Source organism: Spinacia oleracea, chromosome 5 (genome assembly GCF_020520425.1).
Source record: "Spinacia oleracea cultivar Varoflay chromosome 5, BTI_SOV_V1, whole genome shotgun sequence".
NCBI classification, from domain to species: Eukaryota; Viridiplantae; Streptophyta; class Magnoliopsida; order Caryophyllales; family Amaranthaceae; genus Spinacia; species Spinacia oleracea.
This window is the reverse complement of record NC_079491.1, coordinates 5,579,135-5,587,042: the sequence shown is the minus strand read 5'-3', so window position 1 is coordinate 5,587,042 and position 7,908 is coordinate 5,579,135.

Genomic DNA, 7,908 nt, shown 5'->3' with positions numbered 1-7,908 from the left:
ATAAAATTTATAATCAACTATTTTCTTAATTAGCTTCATTCACATTCAATTACAACTAATAGTCAATTCAAAATTTACTTGAGTCCATACATGTTAGGTTCTTGTATTTTTGGTTTTGTAACAAATTGCGTGTCCTTTGAAATTTATTGTTGGTACTAAATTGCAGAAATTGAGGGATAAACTAAGTATTTTATTCCCTTAATTATTTACATTGTAATTTTGACCCTTAAATAATTAGTTTTACCATGTTTTGGAATTAAAAAAATGTAATACGTATTAGTTTTATCAACTTTTGTCAACAAATTAATAAGTGCAATTGAGATGAAATAAAAGATGTTTCAATTAAATTAAATACATAAAATAATTTAGTATAATTTGAAAGGAATAAAAAAATAAAATTTATTTTTATGCCCTTATTTTCATGAGTTTGTGTTGATTTTTGAATGTGCATTGCTTTTTGAGCTAAGATTTTAATGGCATCTGCTATGCTTTAATGTATGGTATACAAAATGACAAAATCAATCAAAGAATTTAATTTCAACATTTGATATTACTCTAATTTTTTTATGTGGGGGGGGGGGGGGGGGGGGTTTGGTAAGTTTTATTGATTATTTTCCTCTTTATATTGTCGACATGCTTATTTGTTTTCTTGATATAAGTCATTTTGTTATTTATAATAGAGGTAATGTAGTTTAATTAGTAACTTAATGGTGCATTTTAATCTTTTTACATGGACACCAAATCATCTCATCTTCCCTTACAGAATAGAGGTCAATATTTGATGATATTGGTAAATGGTGTAGATAGCCATACAAAACTAAGTATTATTTGGTAATTCAAATATCTTTAGATAGTCATATGGGCAAGCTAAGCAAATTTTATAAAATAGTCGTGCGAATACTTTAAGATGATCATGATTATTACGGCAATATGAATTATCATTTTAGAAAATATTTTACTTTTTATATAGTTTGATATTAATTACACACTTAGCTTATGTAAAAAAAAGATCTTAATTACACATACTATTGGCAATGTATGTCATGATTGCAAATTTACACATATAAATGCCCTAAATATGCATGTTTAGATGGTTAATAGTACATGATGATTAACATTGATCACAATTCACAATTCACCATATACGAATACGGAATACTACACCAAAAATCTACTATGTACGTATGACTATGACATAATTCGATTACTAAATTAATATTACTTATATTAATTATATATATTGGAAACCATTGTTTTATCTTATTATATATGATAAATGACATTAAAAAAACAATTGTTCGCCAATATTGTAATTTCCAATTTCACAGCTTAACTAATCAAGGAACATATTAGCATTTTATTCTTTGCAAGCTAATTTCCATAATTTATTACGTAGTATATAATAGCGTAGATAATCGAAACATTCATGCAATAATTACTTAAGCTTCTGATTACCTGCATAAATATATGTCCATATATTTTACATAGCTAAGTCAAAATAATATAATGACATGAATATTTTTTAATTAAATAACATATAATCAGTTTTTTTAGGTTTAGGAAATAATATTTAGCATAATATATGAATATTTAAGAACGGAATATTCAAAAAATCTTTAAGTTTTATAATGGCAATCAATAATATCTTCTCTGATTTTTTCTTGATAAGACAAAATAAATTTAGACTAATATTTATTTTTTAAAATTAAAAGAGAGGCCAATCAATGAGTGACATTTGTCATCACCACATTGATTTCCCCTCTTTTAGTACACTATATAGATTAGTAGTTAAATAAATAACTAGTACATCACTAACTATAGTCAAAGTAGAATATATGAATATGTTATTTAATAGTACTTATATGTTATATATATTTATATATATATCACTAACAATAGTCAAAGCAGAATATGTGAATAGTGTATAAAATCCAAACGTTGCGAGTATGTCTAAACAGAGGAAATATTTCATTCTCCTCACATGATGCTCTCTCCTCTTTTTTTTTTTTTTTTTTTTTTTTGCCTATTTCTAATGGTTATCCATGTATGCTCACACCATATTTTCCTAACAATACATAATTTAACTATTATCAATGCATTATAATAAATAATTAATCCATATCTCACAATCTCACTTGGGTATTATTTTAACAAATTCAGCTTAACATTCTTAAAAAATTATGTGCCAGTTCAAATGTAACACTATAAAAAATAGAGGCAATAAGTCAGTAACCATTACTTAAAATTATTTACGAAAAGGTAACAAAATAAATGAAATTATTTACAAAGTATAAATTGAACCGATCACATGAAAAATGATAATTTTGGAACAAATATTCATTTAATAAACATAAAACCTCAATCATACTTATTTATCCATAATTTAAACTCTTTTTCACATCCTATTTTCATCAAAACCCTAAAATAAATTCCGCTCACTTCAAAAAGGAAAAAAAATGATGTCTATGTGTGAAAGGGCGCAACTTAGTGGAGTAAGCGGCAATAGAATCGGTGTAATAATCGAAATGAGTTGGTAGAGTTACGCCGACGCCGACGCCGACGGTATGATTAATTTTTGTTTTCGGGTAATTAATTTGCGAGAGGTGACATCAAAATTGAATTTACAATGTCTTCACTGGAACATGATGAATAAACAATGTCGATTATAGCTTCTAATCGCATTGCTCGTAGTCTATCATCTATTACGGTTGATTTGACGATGAAAATGAAGAAAGACACTTTTATTATTTGGGATTTCACGAATTCAATTTGAGTTTTAATTGTTTGAAAAATTTTGGTGCTACAAATTCGCAAGTTTGTTATTCGGTTTTAATTTTTTGATTTTTTTTTGTGTTACAAATTCGCAAGTTTGTTACGGAAGTAATATGGGGAAGTTCATTTTTTTCTATAAAAATTAAACCGGACTCCATTTTATTAGAATTATTTTGTCTGATTTTTTATCATTTGAACTTATCTTAACCTATCTTTACTTATTTATTCAGGACAAAAAATTAGTTTGTCTTGAAAAAAAAAAAGCTTATTTGTGTATGAAAATGTATGAAAAAAATATATTTTCTGAACTTATTTTTTCTTAATTTATCTTCACTTTACAAAATATTCTTATTTAATAGTGGTGTGCACTTAATAAATTTTATACGTTTTCTTACTTATAGTTATCCATATGTTTTATGTTTTTATTACATTATTTAACCTTGGGTTATTTCTTTTGCAAACGACTACTTTTTGTGTTAATAATGGACTGATATTTGTAATGAGGCCATCAATTTAGGTTCACACTTTTTTATTTATCATTTCTCCTTCAACATCACATATTTTTATTTATAAGTTGTGTACAAAATCTTATTTATAAGTAGTGTACAAATTAATATTTACGAGTGGAGTAAAAGTTAACTCAAAATGCTTAAATTTAATACGATATAATGTAAACCTTATCTATTTTTTAGTGATAAATTTTTTTCATTTTAATAATTTTTTTTTTATTTTCAAAATCACTAATAGTGTATAAAGGTAACCATTAAACCTTTAACAAATTTATCCATCAATACTTTTTCATGATATAAATGTTAATCAAAGTATATTAAAAGTTATAAAAAAATTGCGTACAAAAGTTATGCGTGCAAGACCTTTTGTCTTAACTTAAATGAATGTATATCAAATTATCTTAACTTATCTAAACTTATTTTGTTTGAAATCTTTTAAAGAATAGTGATTTTCAAAAAAAAGTTACATAAAATCATTTACGGTATACAAAATCAAATAGTGAATTTTATAAAATTATTTAGATATACTCTATGTTTTTAGTGTTACACTTGCATGTTACCCTTTTTAAATGCTACACGTTTATGTATGAACGTTTTTTCAACTAGTTTAATTTATTATATCTCTACTTGTATGATTTTCACTCTAAATTATGTTACTTTTGTTTTTCTACTTCTAATTGTCACCATAATAAATAACTTAACTAATAAAAATTTCTTACAACAAATAACTACTTCCTCCGTTCTTGAATGTTAGTTTATTTTGGTATCTAACACAATTAAACAAAAGTACAATTATCACATGAATTTCAATAGATTATAACTCATGTGGATAAGAGATGGAAATAATTGTAGGATTTAATAGGGATAAACGTTACTTGAGAGTTAGCAAGTACTCCAGATTTTTCACATATTTATGAAAGTATAAAAGGAATACATATTGGACAAATAAGAAAAGAATCCAAGAAAGACTAATAAAAAAAGAACAACTCAATTAGGAGAAGTGACTAACATTCAAGAACGAAGGGAGTACAAGTACTCCCTCCGTCCCTCAATACTCGTTCCGGATTGACTGACACATAGTTTTAGACAATTTAATTGACATATTAATTTTTTAGGTAGTAGTTGATATTCCATCCGTTCCACAATGATGTTCTCATTTAGGTTGTTGACACTATTCACAGTTGAATTCAACTGTGAATAGTGTTAAAAAAACCTAAATGAGAATCTTCTAAATCTTTTTAAATATATAAGAAAATACATATTCTTGTAAGATCTTGTTTGATTCGTCTAAATAAATAATTTAACAATATTAAAATGTTATAATTTTTAATATTATGTAATTAAAGATAAAAATGATATAACACATATTCAGATAAATATATCAAGTCATTACATACGCCAATGTTTAAACGTATGCTAAGCTCTGCTCATACTCCGAAGAAGTAGTATATAAGGAGTAGTAATATACGATAAGTTGTTTTTGTTTTATATAATACTACGAAGAAGATAATATGTTATCACAAATTCTTATTTACAAAGGGTGTACAATAAATATTGTACACCGGAGTAAAAGTTAACTCAAAATGCTTAAAAGCTAAGCTTATATATGTAAAAGCTATCTACTTCGTATTTTTTAGTGATAAATCTTTTCATTTTAGTAAAACTTATTTCTTCAAAATCACTAGTAATGTATAAAATTAATCATTTTACTCTGTAAAATGTTTATCTATCAACTTCTTTTTTACTAATACAAAAGTTAATCAAAACTATGTCAAAGTTACAGAAAAATGGATAAAAGTTATCTTGATGTACAATAAATTTATTGTACATCTTGTGCGCGCAAGATCTTTTGATATATTATAATCTTAACGATCTCTCGATTCCATCTTATTACTAATCAAAGTGGATATAATCTACTTTAGTTGGTAAATTCTTTAAAGGATGATAATTGAACATTTGAAGTAATTGTTAGTGTCACCTACGGAGTATTATATAACTCGCACGCCAATACACCCTTACCAAAATACATTGGAATTAAAACGAGGAAGTATAAATCCATATCAGATATGTTTTTAAAAAAATATATCACTCACTAAACGACAAAATAAAAGACAAACGGTAAAGGAAAAAATTAAATTTTTTGGATAATGACATCCGTTTTTGAAAAATGACATGATTTTTTATAAAATGGCATCCATTTTTTCAAAATGACATCTGTTTTTTGAAAAATGGCACTTGTTTTAATGTTTGTCTTATCCTATTTTGTTGTTTAGTGGGGTGTATGTTTTTGTAAAAACATATCTGATATGAAGCACGCCGCCCTCGTTTGTAAAAAACGTTATAAGAGGCTTTTTCGATGGAAGGTCTATGGAAGTTCTGGTTCAAATGTACGCTTTAGATTTCTTCGGGGACATCTTGTAAAGAGTAGTCCTTGTACTTGCACGAATGATACGAGTAGGTAGGGCGTCGATATCCGGCAATTTAGAGGCCATGCGTTAACTACATATGGTATAAAAATTTGTCAATCACTATTTAACTTATTAGAAAGGATGTCGAATGTCGATTATTACCTAAATTTTAATAAGATATGCTTTGCGGTAATTTTTGTGTAAGACCGTCTTATCGGAAAGATCACTTTGATTGGTTAACTGATTGGTTCCACTGCTTAACTAACTAGTTCTAGTGTTTAACCAATTAGTTTTATTGCTTAACTATTTGGTTTCAATATTTAACTAATTAGTTCCAGTGATTAACTAATATGACACCAATGTGATTTTTTTTGTAAGACCTACCTTAACCAATTTTTCCGCCAATTGATTAATGATGACATCACAATTAATCCTAATTATATTTAAATCATTTAAAAAAAAGTAAAAATAATTTAATTACCAAAACATAATAATTTAATCACCAAATAAATTAACCAGAGAAATTAATTACCGAAATTAAACTTTTAATTTTTATTTGGTTTATATTTTAATTTTTGGGTGAATTAATTTTATTAATTTATTAAAATAATCTAAGTATATTTAGGGATATAATGTCATCAATCGACAAATTAGCCGAAAAATGAATTAAAATAGTGGATTTCTCTTGCGTGGACGAGAGCTGTCAAAACGGTTACTCGAGTCGGGTCCGGGTCTGGTCATCTCGGGTCTCGGGTCATGATCTGGTCGGGTCGTGTCCGGTCATTTTATCATCGGGTGCAGGTCGGGTTCAGGTCGGGTTCGGTCAGGTTGAAAATTTGTCGGGTCATGTCGGGTTATTTTTTCATTTCGGTATAAATCGGGTTCGGTTCGGGTTTGGGTCAGGTCTTTTTCTAGTCGGGTATAATTACGGGTTCGAGTCTTAACGAGTCGGGTCAAGTTTGGATCGGATAATTACCGGGTCGGTTAAAAGTCAGGTCGGGTTCACTATCGTGCACGGGTTAAGACCGGGTGAGATAGCTATCAGGTCTAGTCAAGTTTTAACCTTATAATTAACTATTATAAATTTGGTTAAATTTGGTTTAACGTTTTTCAATTGTTCTAGATTAGGTAATTATAAAAAATAATATTAACTTGATTTAAGTTATTGTTTAATTAGTCAATGACAAATCGGGTTGTCAACATGTCGCGTAAATTCAGGTAACGGTTTGTCACGATTGAGTCAATAACAGGTTTCACCGGGTTATAATCGGTTTCGGTTGGACATCGGGTCGGGTGTTGAATCGGGTTCGGGTCATTATTCGGTCGGGAAGCTCACTCAATTTTGTTAACGGTTATATTTCGGTCGGGTGTCAGGTTCGGGTCCGGGTCATGCATTAGCGGGTTGAAATCGGTCGTCGGTTTTAACGGGTTGGATACGGTCGGGTTACAGGTTTCTTATTTTAACAAAATATCGGGTCTCGAGTCGGGTCCGGGTCCTTAAAAATACAGGTCGGTTCAGGTCGGTTTTTCGGGTCGGGTCAAATTTTGACAGCTCTTATAATATTAATGTGGACCAAAAACAATAGTTTCCTAACACCCTTTTACACAAATAGAGACATATTTATTGCTCATATAGTGACTATAATAAATTAAATACTAAAATTCTTAGACTTAGTAACCATTTTTTGAATCATATATAATAGCCTTTCGATTTTAAAAGTGAACTGTGACTTAAAATCATATTATTCACGCATAACATGTATCAAAGACATCTTACGTGAACAAATATGTTTCTAGCATGAACCTGAATAGGTATTGTTATTCTCGAGGTTTATTCTTGTTTGGGCTATGTTGAATCAAATTAATTAAACTTCATGTGACATTTTTATAAACTTAATATGCATTGTATCCATGCATTATCCAAGTTTATTGGTGAATTATAATTCGAAAATTGAAAACACAATTGGTGATTTAAGTATGTTTAGGGGTAACTATGATGTCATTAATCGACTAGTTGGCAAGAAAATGGATTAGGTAGCAATTGACTTCACTTGTTAGAAAACTAGTAATTGACAAATTAATTAATAAGTTAGATAATACTTTGTTCGTGCCTAAAAGATTGTTCCATTGTAATGTTTGGGTCAAACTTTGAAAACTTTGACCATGATTTTCATTAGCTTGTAAGAAATAATAAAGTCATTTGTTGTGTTGCTAAATTC